Below are 19657 nucleotides of genomic sequence, written 5' to 3' on the forward strand. Positions count from 1 at the left end.
TTTAAATGGCCTCCCGATTCTCAAAGCAAAGATTTTCAGCCTTCCCATGCCGTAAACTAAAGTAATTGAATTACCACCTTTCTCATACTCTAAGCACATCCTGTTTGTCCAGGTACAAAGACAGCAAGGAACACCATGAGCTCATTAATTCTCTTTCCAACTCTCAGCCGAAAGACCAGTCACTAAGCAGAAGTAACCAGCAACATTCCCTCTTGATGCACTAGTTCAGCACATGTTGCTGAACTAGTGCTAGTGAGATGTTGTTTCCTAGGAGCTGGGCAACCCTGCTGGTACACCAGAATTTTCAAAGTGTCATTTTTTAGTAGCTCTTAAATAACTCCTATCACAAATATTCACTCAATCAAGCTATTAGATTCTGAAACAAGAATATTAGTATTTTGCCTATGTAATACTAGAGTTAATGTTGAGAAGAGGTTTTTAAACAAGCATTTCTAATTTCACTGCAGCTAGTAATTACTGTTATGGCCAGTGATATGTTTTGACTACCATGCCTCATTTGCAGCAACCTTAAGTTCAGAACTGAAATACAAAGCAGGAAAACAGCAAATATTTGAATGACTTCCTGGGTTCTACGACAGCATTTTCATGTTTCCTCCAGTCAGTGCTAAATGACTGTTCCTCAGTTCCAAAGGAAAGCTCATATCTTTTTATTGATGCTGATTGCTTCTTTCACATTAAATGTGTTTCAGCTACAACTCTGTTGATTTAGACACCACAAACAGGTCTATAAAACCTAATCTCCACACATCTCAACCCAGTGTCCCTGTATCCTATTGACCAGACAAGAAGGGCAATCTCTGTGCAGAGGGACAGTATAGACTTTGTGAATGTGGGAGACTGTAAGCAGGTAAGTTAATGACACACTTCTGTGATTCTTCAGGAGTGATTTCTTCATTATTTAATATTGTTATCTCAATTATTTGAATGTCATTACTGTTAGCCATGGCTGTTAATAACTTGCTGTTGCCTTATCTCATGATCTTCTTTGCTACAGTACTAAGACAAAGATTTGCCTCATCTAATTTACATGTTCATCACGCAGTCTAAGCTAATCAGCTAGATTTTCCATAACCAGTGAAATATATCTAAAATACATATCTTAGTATCTTTGAAAAGCTTGCTCTGTGATGGTGTCTGTTTCTCTCGCCTTATATGAAAGACGCTAAATGACTGTCTTTGATAGTCTAGTTCCCCTGTGTGTTCCTAATTTAGCTTTGACAGCTAGAGTTAGGCAAGACAGATTCCGTACTAAATTGCCTTTTAGTCTTACATTCCATGACCTATTATAATTAGCATATGTAATGTAAGTTCTTCCTGATTTCCTTCTAAAACTATTTATTTTAAGCCATGGGTTGCTTGGTTAATTCATACATCAGACTTGGTCTTTCAGAGCTGTGCCACTTTAGTGAAACAATGGAAATAAAGAACAATGTGATTTTAAGACAGAGCAAAATTGTGCATTAACCAACTTTGCACAGGAAGGCCAAGTGAAAATATAGGGTAAACACCTGTTCAGAAAAATTATTCCAAAGGTGACCACCATCAGCCAAACTCCCCTTCTCCCTCATTCAGCTCCTCTCACCAATCACATGACTTCAGAATACAATTATGTAAGAAATGTTTTCACAGTATATTTATTTCCAGAGTCCCTTTATTACAAGGATTTGTTTTCTCTTGTCTAGTGCTTCCAGTTTCATCACTGAATAGAACACAGAGTATTTGTAGCTATGCAGGTAGCAAGGATCCCTGCTAGATCCATCTTGTATTAACCCTTCAACATAAAAGGGATGAAGAGCACCTCAAACCAGTCCAGCCCCAGTCTTCACTCCAGGCAACTAAGGGGAGAAGATCAACAGCAAGTCAAGCAAACACATAGATGACCTGTGGACACAGTACATTTAACAGGAATTTTTGATTCCTCCATAGTTCTGTCCAGGACAACTTTACACCTGTCTTGGCTCAAACTGGACATGAAAGCAATCATTTTTAAAATATCATCATTGCATTACTTGAAGGGACATAGTAGTAAAAACAGATTAAGACTATCCTGGGTCTAGAGGATATTGGGTGATTAGGTCCTCTGGTCTTTCTGCAAGACCTTACCCCGCACAATAAATATACAATTCCTGTTGCAAATAGCAAAGTTAAACACGTTCTTTGCAAACTCTGCAGCAGCTGGACCATGGAAAGGTCAGCCATGTGTGCAGTGGGTCTTACTCTGAAAGGTCACAAGAGATGCAAATAACAATGATATTTAGGGTGGTCCACACCACTTCTCCCTCTGGAAAATGTACACTAAGTCCGTCTGGCCAAACCTCTCCCCATCCTCCCTGTGTGCAGAGAGGGTAGGATGAAGGGTCAGCATTTTGCTAGTGGCTCTCTGCTAGGGGCAGTGCTCTGAGGGATGTCCCCTGCCACTACAGGCAGAGACGAGGCAGAGAGCACATCTGGGTCACATTGGGTCCACAAAAGTGCATTACAGACATAGCCAGACTATCTTTCTTAATGCTTTTCTGGTTTTAAGTATTTTTCCTTTTTTATTTTTTTATTCAAAATGCGTATACTACATATGTTCACCAAGGCTCTGAAATACAAAAATGCTCATATGGAAAGATAGGGTGTTTACACTTATTGTACTTTACCTCACGCTCTGCAGTTAATCATGCCTCAGATTAAACCCCTTAAAATCTAACATGAGTTTAAGAATAAAAATTATAAACTCATATGTAACTACTTCAGGATTGAGACCCAACTCATTGACGGCCATTGATCATATTTTTTCAGACATGGGAGAATAGCCGTAGCATTGCACATTAAGCTATAAATAACAAAGTGATAAAATCAAAATAAATTTTAAATAATCTCCAAATAGTATTGTAATTGGTGGGTTCCAGGAAATTTCACTTTGCTGTTAAGAAAATACCGTACCTTTAAGAGTTCAGTTCCCTACCTTTTAAAGAGTTCGGTTCTTATTAGTGCATCTTAATCTGTTTCTTTGCTGCAGGAGAGGTCTGACAGTCCAAGTCAAAGCACCCTTTAGAAATGCTGAAGCTCAGTGAAGCAGAGCAGGGAACACCCATGCAAACTCCACTGCTGGTGGGAATGAGCAAGTCAGGCATGTGCATCACAAAGTGACACAGCTCTTAACTGATGAGAGAGACTGTCAAAAGTCCTGAGTGGGAAAAGGTAACATCTAGTAAGGTCTTCTGTTACTGAGAGCACTCTTTCTTGTTTGTTTTACTGGAAATACTTAGCAAGACAAAATGCATTTGAAAGCTGCTGATACCTTCTGGTCTATTTAATGCCTCTCAGTCCCCTTTTCTACTGAGCTAACTGTCTGTGCACCTTTGTGAAGATTAAGCTCTTTATGCATACTTGTGAACTGATTTCCATTTTAAGGTAGACAGAATTAAATAAATTATCTAGGTATATATTGTATAATAGTATACATAAAATAAGCTGGAATGGTCGCACTGAATCACAGGAAGTTATAGAAATAGACAAAAAATCAGACCCACCTGCATAATTAAAGAACATCACCAATAAAACAAGGAGGCAGAGAAACACATTTGTATCAAGTTTGTTTAAATGCCAGCAAGTAACAGTGCACAATAGACAAATTTAGCATTTTGCCGATGAGAATATTTTTCAAATTAGCTGTTGATTTATTCCCTACAGCATGGTGCTTGAGAGGTTGGAAGGAAAAGTCTTTTATTCTCTGAGGATTATTTCCAGCATCCTCCAAACCCAGAGGCTGAGCAGAAGACAGATGGACTGGAGGTGATCTTTTGCCCTTCTCTCCCAGCAATCTCTCAAGGCTGCTGCCCCAGCACCTTCAGCAGCATGTGCAGGAGTGTTGGTGAGCACCAGGTGTGGACCTCAGCTGTGGCTCTCATTTAAGTTTCGTCCCACTGCCAGCTGGTGACAGAAGAGTCATTTGTCCTTATGGCCCACACTCAGCCAACAAACACACAGCTACCACACATGGGACATGAATCAGCTGGACATGCATTTTAATTTCATTACACTGGAGGGAAAGAAACCCATGTTCTTTCTATGAACTCTTCTCAGCAGCAGAGAGAGCCACCCTATATGCAATCACTGCTAGATAATTTTTTTTAATTGAGTAAGGCACTCAGAGATAAACGACTTTGCTATTAGTGCAGTGCAATGAAAATAAAATCCATGGCAGATGGTTGCCAGTGAGTCTTGCTCAGACACTTCAGATAAAAAGGGAATGGCAGAGAGACACAAGTGTAAAACAGAAATCGGTGGAAATTAGCAATGTTATGAATTCACCACTCTCTTACAGACTCCTTTAACCGCAGGAAAGTCAAGGTAATTGCAGATTTACTGCTTTCTGTTTCCTCCACTCTAAAAATTTTGTTTAAGTCTATTTTACATACAAAATATACTTTTTACTTAAGTAAAAAATTAAATATAGATGTCTAGAAACATGAAATAAAAGTATAACATAATATGCCTCCTTCACAGAAAAGGAAATAGTAGAGAAAAGTTTTTTAATATAATAGTTAGATCTTATTGTAGAGTTGTAGAGTCATTGCAAGAGATAACTATTGTCATCTTAAACACCAAAGACGAGTTTTAGAGTCATGCTGTTTGGACATATATTTTAAGCAAGAGGCCTGAAACTGGAGCAGAATGGAAAAATAACTATTTTTGCAAGCATCTCACACAAAGACAGACTAGTTCCATTGAAGAGTAGTATCTTTTATTGATTTATTTTATATTTAATTAGAACAAAACCACTTACCTCTGTTATAAGGATGTCATGAAAGACAAGAATATATGATTTAATATTCATGCGTGTGCCTATGCACATTTAAGTGCCAAGTTTATTTCAGCATTTTACTATCAGCTATCTCAATGTTCCCACAAGTAATGGTCAGCCCAGCCAAAAGCTGCCTGTGATAGAAATTGTGAGGAGTCCCAGGCTAACAGCATGCTGTGTAACTACGTATTTTCTTTTATCAGCTTCAAAATGGATTTTTTTCAATTTCACAGTAAGTTGCCTTGTTCTTCTACTATGGAGATGAATAGAAGTGCTATTTTTGTACCACATGTTATATAATTTTGTCAAATATCTTCATTAAACTAAATCAGTCCTACTCTTTTCAGAATCTACTACCTTCGTTTTTGGTTTTAATTGCATCTGTCAAATAAATTTCTAGATATTGATCAAAAATCTCTTAGAGCAGCTTTTCTTCCTGTAACTCCAGCTTCCAGCACTGAGGAAAGAAAAAGCGCATGACAAGATCTAGGTGTATTGCTCCTTCATTTCCCTCTTCATCACCCCCTCTAGTTTTGTGGTGGGGAAGTCCCATCAAAATACCCTAATTACTCACTGACTTATATTTTTATGAGAACAGAAAGAGGTTTGGAGAGATCTTCCTTGCACCATGGCCGTCTGACATCTGCGCAGTGTCATCCCCCATGGGGATGCTATCAGCCTTAGGCTGTGGCAGTGAACATCATAACCCACCTCTAGCTCCATGCCCCTGTCCACCATGGAAAAGGGGTGGGAAAAGATGAGGATGTATGACAAAAAAAATTATGGCAGAAATTTGTGACAAAATGGTATGATCATATGTCAATGACAAAAAAGTTAATGATAAAACAAGGAATGAGAATGCAAGGCAGATAATTAAGTGTACAAAAATAGACAAGATCCATATTGTAAAAAGTAAAAAAAAAAAATTACCAAGAACTGCTTATTTTTCACAAAGCCACAAAGGACAGCATTCTTACCATCATTTTTTCATTAAAATTTATTCCAGTAATATAGATGCCCAGACCAACTTCAACCTACATACTATGCTGTGCAGCTACCACTTGTTTTGAGGACTCAACTTGAAGAACATCAGAGCAGAGTCAATGCCACTGAAGCAGGGTCTCTGCTGGTTGAGTTTCTACTCCAGTCAAACAAAGAGCAGGAATGCCTGCAAGCCCCCACTGCATCAAAAGGTACAAGTTTAATTCCCCAAACCAGAATGATGCTCTAGATGGAAGAAAAGTGTTGGGAAAAATACATATCTCTCAGGAAGACTTTTGATTAAATTGATTTTGTTCCATAAAATTTGGGTGCAGTTTTCCCTCCCAGTGCTACCCCAAATCCTGTAAAAGCTGGAAAAGATGGCTGACTCTGTCCTTCCTCTATCACTGCTGTTTCCTTATATCAGGGCATTTTCTTTTTTTATTTTCTTTTTTACCACTACTAAAACAAATGAAGCAAATTAAGCCAAAACTTCAAGGTAAAATTTTTAGCCACCTTATCGGGGAAAGTTAGCAAACCACTTCTGTTTTTTCCTCAAAGAAGACAGGACTTTTTATCCTACAGCTCTATCAGTGAATCATTACTACTTCATCTTTGATTACATTACCTTCAAAATCAGTGCAACTGTCCTTCTACCAAATACTTGAATACCAGCAGGAATTTGTGACTAAATTTTCTGTGCCTTTTCCCCTTCTCAGTTGTTTGTCTGAGTGTAGCATCTTTTGGTCTTCGTGATGATATGGAGTGTTACCACCTAATATGATCAACTAAGAAAATAGTCTATTTTACTTTTTTGACTCACTAGCAACTGCAAAATGTAGTATTTCCTGGCCAGACTAAAAACTGAAACATTTTGAAAATATTGCAAAATCAAGTAGTAGAATTATTTGCAGCTGAGCAGGATTTTTTTTTAATTACAGAAATATCGTAAGTCACTGTGCTTTCAGTGCTGTCCATTTAAAAAAAAAGTAGTTATTTTATGAAATCAAAGGAGAGCAAGTAATTTCAGTTTGGAAAGTAAAGCATTTTACTTTGAAAAATGTTGAAATTAACCATTGTGACAAAGGGTTTTGACTATTGTTTCAAATATGCAAAATAACAAAAGCTCACAAAATATTTCAGTATCTTTTTACTTTCATTTTTTCCCCAAGCCATTTTTCTACATTTTTCCCTCAAAACATGCCCTATAATTCTGTTTTTATATTCTTGTTCATACAAAGCCGTATTCTTTCAGACCTACTCATTGCTGATCTCTTTTACCCTCTGGCTATTGAGGGAAACAGAGAGTGGATATGATTCCTAATAAAAAGCATGGGCTTAATAAATTTATCAAAAAAAAAAAAAAATTAAATCTGTTTTCTAACCTTCACCCAGCTCTGGTCTTTGTAAAAAAGTGATAAAGGAAATCAAAATTAAGCTGATGATAGTCCCAAATACGGCTTAATCAGCTACAGCAAGTGAGGTGATCATGGTTTGAAAAGTCCATGGTCTGTTACAAAAGCTTCCTGGGCTTTTTCTGTCCTAGGATAAACATTTTTCCCCAATGTCTCATTTGTCAAACTGCTGAAAAATGACATTATGCTTTTTTTTCTCAAGTTATAAATGTATTACAATTGACATTCTGCCAGAGAGAACTTTAAACCCATACATCTTAAAAATAGCTCAAACCCCTAACCTTTCTCACATAATTTTCACTCTCTTGAGCTATCAAGTCTATTTGTCTTTTGCATTCATAGGTGATCTTTCACCTTTGTTGTCAGGGCTCATAACAGTGAGTCAAAGCAGATAATAAGAAGTTCTACTTAAAACTTAGTCCTGCCAGAAGCTAGTACTGTTGTGATAGCCACAAACAGCCACAGGTGCAGTCCATGTGCTTGGTATCATGAGAAATGCAAACTTTGCAAAATGCCTTAGGGGCCTCGTCAATTCCTAGAAACAACATCTCCCAAAGAGGTTGGGAATAACACTGTGGTCTCCACAGAATGGACTTGGAAGGTGATTTCAAAGACCACAGCAAAGCGTAATCAAGGACATCTGAAACAGATCTGTAAAAGCAAATGCTTGCATTAGAACATTTTTATTTCTAATTCTGCACCTTGTTACAACACTGATATCTTATTAAAATCAATGGAGTTTGACAAAAGAATTAGACTACAACATTTTGAGTAATATAGTTCATACTTCAGTAATATGTGAGAGAGATTGAAAGCATCAGTACATTTCTGAACATATAAGTGTACACTCTACTTTTAATAGCTACACTTTGCATTTAAATTGTTTTATGCACTTCAGTACTTTGGGCCTGATTCCTCTTTTATCTGTTTTTATTCTGTGAGTTCACTTGAATAAAAATACAGATTAGGTGGCACTGAAAGTATTATGAATTTCTATTCATTTTACAGAATTTTAATGTCAGAATATACCTTATACTATTTCTCAAGGTGTTTTCAAAGTGAAATGAGTGAGAAAAAATTTTGCAGAGACTTTTATAAGAGCAGACTCTTGTTCCTTGTTATTCCCCATAGCGGCAACTTTTTTTGTGATTGCAAGTTCTTACCAGTTTTCTTGGTTTATTGTTTCTAGCCCTATTATGTTTATAGAGGATACAGATTTCATTAACTCAGCATATAAGGCTTATCTCTTCTTATTTTTTAAGTTGTCTCAGGGCAAATAGTGCTGTTCCTGGGGGAGAGTTGAATTGCTTGTGTTGAATTTAGTGCATCCATAACTCCTTCAGCTTTGTATTGTAACATACACAGGGGTAAAATCCATCTTTCAAGGTCTTTACTGCCTGACCAGGCTGGGAGGAGAGGGCATGATGTGGAGTAATTTTCCACTACTCTTTTTCCTGTTTTAACCAGTATTTATCCATTTGCTTTACTTCTTTCTTCAGGCAGATTGTGGTGGTTGAAGGCAAAGGTTTACCTGGTGCTCAGAGGTAGCAAAGAAAATGCCTCAAGTGCTTGCTAGTGCAGTCTCTGCTCCCATCAGGGCTGAGAAGGGCATGGCTTTGCGACATTACAGTGCTCTGTGAACTTGGTTAACCTCAGTGCATCCTCTGGGTGAGTGCATTTCAGCTATGCTGCAGGTGCCGATGGTGCCCCCAGGGACAAGAGCTTTCCTGAGCTCTGGCAACACAGCTGAGTGCCTGGAGCAGGACGCAGCTCTCCCAGCGCTCCCAGGGAGGGAGATGAGCTCCTCCACACAGGAAATTGTCAGAGAATCTCAGTTGTAAACCTGCTGTCCCAAAGCTCAGGCATTGCCTGACAAGGCTGGAAGCCCAGTGACACCAGGGATTAGTCAGCCTGTGTGCATCTCTGCTCGTGGGGAACACTGGTTTCATTTAGGTACATATGGACTGACCTAAACACTGCTTTTAGTCTTGATAAATTGTTCCAAAAGCCTCTAAGTGCATTCACAAAATCATTTTCTTCAGTACATGCCACACACCACATCAGGGCTGTGTTCAAGGGCCAGCCTGAGAGTGCCGGGTAATTCATTTGGTAGCACTTCGACCAGGCAGATAACCTGCAGGCATGCGCCACTCTTTGGATTCAAAGTCCCACGTGACTTTTTCCCGTGTCTTTAGGGAGAAAAGGTGGCCAGAATTGAAGGGTTTGTTCAGCCTGGAGAAGAAAAGGCTGAGGAGGGAATTGCAGCAGTCTTGCAAACTCTGCTCAATGATCAGTGTGGCAAAAAGACACATTAATGGGATACTAGGGTCAACAGTTGCTGAACTCTCGCTTAGATATCAAGGAGGCCTTTCTAATAGTAAGGATCACTAATGACTGGAAACGTTGCCAGTAATGATTTAGGTACATTTAACTCCGCCTAGGGACAAAGGGACAGACTGCACAGCCTCTGAAGATCCTATTTTACTATTAATTCATTTAGATTAGGCATTATGGCTTTTAATGTACAGGGCTTCAGTCTGGTTGTACGTTTTATCCATTCTGGTCTTTGGCTTTCTTTCACTGTGGAAATGAAGAAATCTCTTTCTCAGTCTGTAATTTGACATAAAGCCTTTTTCAGAAGCTCAAGCCGGCATATAAACTAAGCAGCACTGAGGCTGCTCAGCCACAGCCTGTCATGGCTCTTGTCAAACTGCAGAAACTGTGGCAGAAACACAGAAGAGCTGAGGCTTGAGATGGGCTAGTGCAACCCCCCTGCTCAGGTAGGGTCATCTTGAGAAGGCTGTCCAGGATCATGTTCAGATGGATTTGGAATATCACGGAATCAATTAGGATGGAAGAGGCCTCTGAGATCTGGGAGACCTGGGAGAAGAGGCCAACACCCAGCTGGCTACACCCTCATTTCAGGGAGTTGTAGAGAGTGATAAGGTCACCCCTGAGCCTCCTTTCTCCAGGCTAATAAAGAATGAACGCTTCCCAACCTCTCTGGGCAACCTGTGCCAGAGTTCAATCACCCTCCCTGTAGAAAGCTGTTTTCCTGTGTTCTGAGGGAGTCTCCCGTATTTCAGTTTGTACCCACTGCCTCTGGTCCTCTCACTGAGAACCTCTGAGATTAGTCAGGATGCCTCTTCCTTTCTCTTGTTCATCAGATATTTATACACATTGATGAGATCCCTCTGGAGACACCTTTCTTTTAGGTTTAACAATCTCAGCTGTCTCGGACACTTCCATGTCAGATGCACCCATCCCTTCATGCTCCTTTGCTCAACTTGGTTCCTGTATGTCCCTGTTTCTCTTTTACTTGAGATCCCAGCACTGGACCCAGTACTCCAGGTGTTTCTCACCTGGAGTGGAGATAGTGACAATGAGAGAAATAATAAAAAGAAACATAAATTGGATCTGAAATTCAAGGAGAGGGTAATTTGTATGAGGCTGTCACAAGTGTCCTGCTAACTGCATGGGATCAGTCAGCAAGATTTAACTGTGATGACTTCATATTTCTAAAGTCACCTTTTGTCAGCAGAATATGTTATTATTCATTAGCCCAAAGGAGGGTGAGATAAATTCTATTTAAGAAAAATTTCTTTTTTCTGAGAATGCAAGTCTTCTCTTTTTATTGTTTTAATTAAGTTAACTTCCTATTTTTTCCTAAACTTCCCAGCAGCATTATTAAAAACAAAAACAACTCAACAGACAACCATTGCTTGAAAGGAATTCTTGCTCCTCATTCAATATTGAATGAACCATAGAACCAGCCACTAAACTGCAGTATCTTGCCCAGAGATATTTTACACTGTGTATAATACCTCACTACAAGAACACCTTCCTCTTCCCCATCTAATTAACACACTATCTGTCCACAGGGCTTTTTTAGGAATTTTTAAACCACTTACAATTGAAATGACACAATAAATGATGAGAGCTGATTGCAAAAGAATACAGAACAGTTCCTAATGAACAGGAAGAAGATCCTGAAAGCATATAAAGGCTTACAGCAAGTCCTTCAGACAAACCCTTTTTTAAATTAGACAGGAATGTTTAATTTTCTCGCAAGGATAAAAACATTCTTCATTCTGTCAAACCAACATATAAGCTATAAAAATAATATATATTCTGTCATCCTATCTGGCTGTGTCCCAAAACACAAGGGTTTTAAGAAGAAAGGTACTTGGAACTAACACGTTTGTTATGAACATCCCTCAAGACCCAGAATATGCTTATGAAAGGAATTGAACTATTATAAAGAATTTTATAATTCCATTTATTCCCTCTTAAATAAACTAAACAATAAAATTCTAATTACTGATAATTCGAACCACTCCTTAATAGAAAGCTTTATTATTTTAAGAATAGAACATTTGGTCGTAACACGAGTGAAGCATCTGCAGTAGGAGACCAAAAAAGAAAGCAAAGACTGGGTTTATCTACACCCTGAAGAATGATGGTGTATTTTAAATGATTTACCAGAGCCCTCTTTCTCCATCCTTCCATTGGATGTCACCTCCTCACATGCTGTGCCCCAAGGATGCTGTGCAAAGCACACTCTTCACTCCCAGGGGGTTGCTGGCAGGTGGGGTTGAGAAAGGCCCCAGCCTGCAACCCATGAAGGTGCTCAGGGCACAGAAGTGTGTTACCCTTGAGCCAAAGCCCTTTGGTGAGACTTTCCTCAAGCAGAAGCTTGGCTACACCTGTTCACACAGTGCCTAAAGAGATCCCGCAGCTGCATCTCCAGAGTCCCAGGCTTGGAAAGTTACCTCGTTTGGAATAACTGAACTCTACCTGATCATTCCTGGAAGCTGCAGTGTCTCTCAAGCCCCTGTATGTGTTGAAAGCTGCCTGCAGGGTATGATTTTCTCTCCCCAAGCGCCACATATGCAGCACAGAGACTGCACTTGGTAATTTAGCACAAATGATTACAAGATTTGCATGATGACACTGACAGTACAGGTGGGATTCATCCTGTCAAAAAGTAGATATATATAATATACAACCCATGAAGTCATCTAGACTTCTTTTGTGATTAAGGGAGATAGATGAATGCTTCTCAGACATGACCTGCATAATATATTTTAGTCATCTACCTTTAGATTTAGTGAAAAATGTTTCTGGAATTCACTAGCCCAGCAGCCATACATTTGTCTCAAATGTTACTTCTTCTGCAAATGTCTAATTCATTTCTGGAAAGGTAAAGTTATCTCTAAAGGAAAACACATAGTTTATGCCTAAATTGTATCCATTGACAGCCCTTGAAAAGACAGGGCAGTGTAGGCACAGTGTATTAACTGGATAACAGAGGTAATTCTGAACAGCTACTCTTCAGTCTGGGATGGAAGGGCCACTGATAGGATGGATGTCATTTAAAGCAAATGCCAATAGAGCCAGCCCACATTGCAGTATGCTTCCTTATATTTCACAGGCAAAGTCTTTTAGGAAGGTTTCTGGCAATTCTAGTATTTTGTTATTGGAACCATTTTGTCCTCTCTGGATTGTGGAGTCAGTTGCTCTAGCTATCATCAATCAAATCATAAGTGTTACAGCAAAAGCCATAAAATTTATGATGACATTTTTGTATTTCAGTGCCCAGCATTTCAAACTCTCCTAGGACAGAAGCAAGTGAATGGTTGGTCCCAATGACATATTGTCTCCTCATATGATCCAGCTTCACTTTCAGTCCTGAGAGGGCTGCCAAAAATTTAACGTAATTTTACCCGTATTTATCTAAATGTCTCAAATCAAGCCCATGGCATGTGAGGTGGCAGGCTAATTTAATTAAAGGGAATGGGAAAAGCACATGGGAAAAGGAACAAAAAGAAAAATTTCTGGAGTTATTTTTAAACTTTGCATGTGTCTGAACACCTCCAAAGATCTGGTTGTTACTCTGGACTGCAACGAGACAGAACACAGGGAATTGTTCTTCCTCAGGATAACTAAAAGCCCAGAAGTTCTTTGCTCAGATACATCCACAAATGCAGAGCAGAACAGCATTGCTGCCCTCCACATTCAACTCTAAAAGGAGAAAGAAACATTGTTCAAAAGGAGCCTTTTCTTGTTTGCTGAAGAACTCACCCTGTTTATAACTCACACTCAACAGCAAGCATAACCCAGCTGCTTCGCTCCTCCACAACCAAGACAAGCTTGGAAGTAAGGCTTAAGGTGAGGTTTAACATATGGCAAACATCTTCATAGGGGATGGTACAAAATCAAAAGCCCCCTGTGCACTCTCAGAGACTCCACTACATGTAAGTCTGTCTCATAAAATAGAAAAGACACAGGTGGAATCCAGGTGCTGCTGAGGAGATACCACTCCCACCAAACTCCAGAAAGCCATGCAAATCCTTAGTGGATAGAAGTCACTGGTGATGCTACCCTTCAAGGTATCTTCTTCCCCAAACCCTTGTTTTCTCGTGATTGATTCCTCTGGTAATAGCAAAATGAGAAAGCACAAGAATTCTGGAAAACACGTTCACGTCTCTCTGCGGTCTTTTCAAAAATGACAATTTGTTAAGGTGGACTTTGGGGCCCTCTAGTGGCTTTGGAGAGACATTAGGGAAGAGGCATGACCTCTTTCCAAAACTCAGCCCTACCACTTTCAAACCAAAATACAAACCGTAATTTGAGTTCTTCCACCACTTCCGGTAGAATTAAAATTCTTCATTATGCTGTGTCTCTACGTTGCTTTTTCATCAACTTTTTTCAGTGAAGTAGGACTAAACTGGTTGTTGCTCTTTGCCATCAACCTTGTAGAGCCAAAGGCTGATTGTGGTCTCAAAAGATATCCTGAACTCCTCTCATCAAGAGGAGAAACACTCCCAGTCTGTCACAGATAGGGCAAGTCTATAAGTTCTATGACCCCTCAATGCTTGTGCAACAAGAGTGGGACAAGAAATTGGCTTTCATCTTATTCTGCTTAAGTGCAGTGACCTTTTTGCAGGGTATACATTTCTAGTACAGCTTTTCTAGTCCTATCTTATTCTATAATTCCGCAACCTGGAAAACAGGTCAGTGTGCACTCTGAACCTCTTACTGCCAGGTATGAAGATGGCCCAGCATGTGAATTAAGCTGTAAAGCTGCTCTACAACCAGAGCAACTGCACTCTTCATTGCCTAAGCCCTGGAGGGATGCTGCAGCAGGACTGCACTGTGTCCCCTCAAATGTCACATGACCTGAAGTCTGTCTCAGGCTTTGCAAAAAGGGCTTCGTTTGAAGCACAACACCATATTCAGCAGTAAAGTAAGGGGTCATTCAAGTGTTTTCTCTTAAAAGTACTGTGATGTTTTGCAAGACATGAGTGGCTATGAAGAAGAGGGAGACTCCCTTTTTGCAAGGAGTCACATGGAAAAGATGAAGGATAATGGGTACAAGTTCATGCTGAGAAGATTTGATTAGACACAAGAGAAAAATTCTTCAGAATGAGACAAATCAGTCATTGGGGTAATTTCCCCAGGAATGTGCTGGTTTCCCCAGTGTTTGACTCTTAAGGAATGTCTAGAACATGCTTTTGCCAAGAAAGGTTGGATGAAATGATCCCTGAGGCCCCCTTACAACCTGTATTCTATGAAATTTGGACAGCTGACTCTTCATGCAAAAGTTTTGGAAGCCAGACTAAAGATTTCTAAAATCTTTTTTAACACTTGAAGCTGTTTTAAATCAGTAGGAGGAAGAATTGAAGGTACTCAGTGATCTTGAAATAGTTACCATAGAGGCAATTTCAGTGTTGCTAACTGAGAATGTTTGAAATTTGGGGTAAATGTCTTCCACTGTATAATCATAAGATTTTTATTAAAATCTTGACAGTGTAGTAAAGGTATTATGGGTTTCTTTTTGCCTAATTTCTGGTTTTCAACCTCCTGTATAGCATTTTATGTATAAAACTTTCTTTAGACTCCAGCTAGAAACCTATTTTTATGTAAAGTTGGAGATTTCGCCCTTAGAGCTCCAGAGAAAAGCAGCTTCTAGGGAGGACTCACAATAAAATCACAATTGGCAGCAGAACAATTTACTGCTGCTGTCTTACTCATATACATCTACTGCAGATGTTCGCAAGTCTATTTTTAATCAAGGAAAATTTCATGCCACATTTTTGTCCAGTTTCAGAAGAGATTTTAGAGCACATATAGGCTAGAAGAAAGGTCATGTTTGTGCTGCAGATTAGTTCATGGACCGCTTTCAGCAAGTGTGATAGGACCCCCCAAAAGACCTATTGTGGTCAGTGCAAAGTGGGAGGGTTAGTTATGAACTAAACATCTTCAGCTGACCAGGGTCAGACTGTCAGTAATCATTATAGACTTGAGACCCAAGATTTGGTAGACATGACCCCATTCAAAGCTGGTGCCCTCTCTCCTCTCTCATGGAAGCCTGGTTTCATGACTTGGCAGTGCTGCAGAGAGGATGCAGCAAGCTGCGGGTGACAGCAGACAGTACATACGTACAGCACAACAGCATGTCAAGCAAAGGTACCTCATCCCTGGACACAGCCTAGCTGCCTGAGAACATGTTTTATTGTGCTAAGTCATCAAGAGGAGGCCAGTGCTGCAGTAGGACATCAGTACTGCCTCTGGTAACAGTTACCTGTGCAGAGCACGGCATCGTGCTGGTCCTCACACCTTGAGTATGAACCAGCAGTTCCGATCTCCCACTGGGAAAAAGGAGCTGTTTCTTTAAATGTATCTCCTGTTCAAAGCCTGGTTTCCTTTTTGCCTTGTTGGCTGGGGAGTCTTTCCTTTGCTGATTTCACACCAATTATCGCCTTTACTTAGATAATAAAGCATAAAGGCTTGTGCAGACTTGCAAGTTAAAGCAGATTTATGCAGAGTGCGAATTTGCACCACCTCAATATCTGTTTCTGAATAATTTCCTATATAGACAAGCCCATGCTATTATATGCTACAGAGAGCAATCCCCAAATCTCTCGTGGGATTTGTGATCCTAAGATCACAGTTAAACCAGCTCAGCCTACCTCTAGCGGGCAGTCAGGAAAGGACTTTCCAAATGCCCCAGATTCCTTTCACGAAGGAGAGATGATGGGGAAAAAAGGGTAGTGGCCAGATCACTGGAAATGCCTGAAATACTGGCTGGAGATCTCAGGGCTGCGCTTCCCGGGTGCCTTCAGCACCAATAGTGGCAGCTGTTCTCCACACTCCTTTCCTGAGGAAAACTGAACAAAGCAGGAGATGTAACCTTACGCACCTTATATTTTGTCTGCAACCTGAATGCACTTTTCCTCCCACATGCTGTCATACTGAAATAACATCTCATCTGTGAATCCATTTTCCTTTATGTTCTTGTAGAACATTGTTTCTAAATGACCAAAATGGAATAAAATGTACCATGAGGAGCCCAAAAGAATCAAATTAGTGGAGAAAGCTATTTAAATGTGCAACATTTTCAATTTCTCTGACGCTCACAGGTGAAGAAATGAATCAGTGGGATGTTAGAAAATGTTGCACTAATTGACCTGACTGTGGCATTTTCTTTAGAAGTCACCCATTAAATCACAAATGCCTGCTCAGTAGGTGTGGTAATGTATTGTAACTGTTACAGTGCTTCAAGTACTTCATCCAGAGTATGCTACAAGTAAAGTTCTTCCGCCTGCTTATGATCTTATTCTGTATTATTACATAATTTTTTCTAAGACTCTAATTTCTTAGTTTCACAAAAAGATGGTGCAGTAATTACTCTAATTGAAGACCTACAAATGCCACAGTTTTATTTTGCACTTCTCAAAGCTGATCATGGCATTTAAAACTAAAACTATTCAAGTGCTAAATAAAAGCCAAGGGAAACCTAGTAAGGCGGAGAAATTATTATGAGATATTTGATATATTTTTTTTTAAATATCCAGTCTGTATTTGAATTTCTGGTTAAGAATCCATTGAAGTAAATGCAAATGCTCCCTTTGACTTTCTGTTTCTTTTCTCTTCTTTAAGAATCCTTGTCCAAAATATCTAGTGATAGCCTTTGGCAGCAAGAGCGTAACTAGTCAGTGGTTGTGTGTTTCTAAAGATTCCTTTGTTTCTAGAAGTTAAATAATTTGTATTCTGCTAAGCTCACTACACAACTTCCTCAGACATGGTTTTCTAGTGGTTTCCAAGCTTAAGCACATCTGCAATGCTCTGCTGTAAGCCTTAGTCCAAAATCCAGTCACAATGAAAATACAAGAATGTTAAGGGAATGTAATGGAAAATAACTCTAAAATATATTTATGTGCTACTATTCATTCATTGGACTAACATATTTACAGCACTGGGCCAGCATTTGTCAACCTCACCTCTTTAGGAAGTTACTGATTACACATGAAGCATGAAAAAGAATTTAAGAAGAATCAAAGATGAAAAAGACTTCTGCAGGAGAGTAATATATAGCAACTGTGAAAGCTTTCTTTAGAAAGAATTTAACAGAAACATTAAAAATAAGCAGGAGTCAGACAAAAATTGAACCAAACTTTCCTGTTTGCTGTTAATCATAATCTAAAGACTTGGGAAAAGAACTCTATCACTAAACAATAATAAATAAATAAATAAACAAATTTCTCTTTGTCCATTGTAAATTCTAGCATTCGGCTGGAATTTGTCAAAGAACCATAGTTGTCTTAGAAATTTGGGGTGAGGTAGCGGGAAAAGGATTAGCTAACGGTTCTGGTGGAGAAGATATGTGTGAAAAGTTGTTAATAAAGCAACAGAAGGGTTTATGTCTTAGGACATAAAGCAACACTAATTTGTATGGATAGAACATCTATCTTAATGGGAAGATTTTTCTTTATTGCCCAGTGTCATGCTCCTTCCTCTAAAGGATGTGTCATGAGCTGGCATCAGGACCGGAATTCTTGGGGAGATGGCTGCACTGGGATCTTCTAACAGGGACTCTTGATCCCTACCCCATCAGGGACTGAGGTCCTCACACAAGTGCAAGGTGAACCTGTGTGTGTGTATCTTCACATCACCTCTCTAAAATAAAGAGATGGGAATCTGAAGCACAAAGACTGAGTGACTTGCTCAAAACCATCAAAATACCTTCTGCAGAGTGCTGAGAGGCTGTTGTTTAGCTCAGGTCCTCAGAGCCCAGCCATCAGATTCATGTGTCCATTGCACTGAACGGAGGCAGTAGCTGCAGCTAATCTGAATGTCAATGTGCTCCACAGGAGGCCTCAGACTCCTCTCCTCATCCAGTCTGAGAACATCTACATCAATTCTTTGTCCTTGCATCCATTCTCCCTCTCTCTGCTACCAGGTAAGCCCAGCAAGCACACCTGCACTTAGGAATTGGGAAGCCCAGTCACATCCTTTGAGAAACAGGTCTCTATCACTTGCAACATGGAGTTATTTGCACACTTACAACACAGCTCACACTGGATTTACATTGTGAATTTGAAATACAGGGGACAAAGGCCTTCCAGCTTCCTTAATGCAGTCCTGGAGTAGGAATCTGTCCTGTCTTTCCCAACTGCTACAGTGATATCTCTGTTGCTGGAATATCTGTTTCTCACTCTTCCTTAAATAGGTGGTTGTTCTCAGCATGCAAATAGTTTCACCAAAATAAGCTAGGGGCAATGCAAACACTTAACAACTCTGTATACAAGCTATGTTTCCCTTGTGGTTACGTTTTCTTCAGTCGCTGAAAATACTTGTTTTCTTTCCCTCCATGTCTAATTAAGCGATTGGGTTTACTGTTCCCTTATTCTGCACTGCTTCCACAAAAATACAACTGAGAACCCCACGTGGGATGTTATTTTTCATCCTTTGGTCATCTGTCAATCACTCTAAGACTTCAGCTTGTCCTTCAAATCCTCATAAATAAGAACTCAGCATTATAAAGTGGAAATCCATGTTTAAAAGGTACTTTCCAATATAACTTGCCCTGTGGTGTTTCAGCTCAGGTTTCTCTGTCCTCTAATTTCTCCACTTTATGGTGTTTTCTTGATAGCTATCTAGAAACTATATGATTCACAATTAAAGAATAGAAACTTTTGAAGATTTAAGAGAAATAGGAAATGTCTCATTGCAGACACTTATTTTAAACTGTTTCCCTAGAGTTAAGAAAAGAACTTAAAATACAGACACATGCACATGCAAACATAATTTAAAAATTTTGAATAACTAGCCTTATGTTTTATACCAGGAATGTAGACTGGAGCAGAGGAATTACAAACTTGAATGTGTGACTAAAAATGTACATACAGATGGGAGAGTATTAGAATCCATGTTGCTTATTTCAGAACAGATGGAGACTACTCTGTATTACAACTATTATTTGGGGAAAACACTAAGCTCTGCAATTCCCAAATTTAAATGTAACTACAACAAAGCAGGCAGTATTTTTATGTCAGTAATCAGATGGCTTTAGAGGAAATACATTTAAAAAATGCATCTGATTCACATAAATAGTTCTGTTGCTTTCTCACAAGTGCCTAAGCTTTGGTAAAACAAGGACCTT

At 39.4% G+C, this 19657-nt stretch overlaps 1 long non-coding RNA gene across 1 annotated transcript; it reads right to left on the reverse strand.

The window, feature by feature from the left end:
* Positions 1–1639: 1639 nt before the first annotated feature.
* On the reverse strand, positions 1640–3060 carry LOC121659629. The gene is made up of 2 exons (XR_006014402.1): positions 2972–3060; positions 1640–1856 (listed from the first exon to the last, which is right to left on the reverse strand). It is a non-coding gene; the product is annotated as an uncharacterized LOC121659629 (long non-coding RNA).
* Between the last annotated feature and the right edge of the window lie 16597 nt (positions 3061–19657).

This window comes from Corvus kubaryi, unplaced genomic scaffold (assembly GCF_017639235.1).
Source record: "Corvus kubaryi isolate FWS band 111438036 unplaced genomic scaffold, C.kubaryi_AGA036_p1.0 137, whole genome shotgun sequence".
In the NCBI taxonomy this organism is placed as follows: domain Eukaryota; kingdom Metazoa; phylum Chordata; class Aves; order Passeriformes; family Corvidae; genus Corvus; species Corvus kubaryi.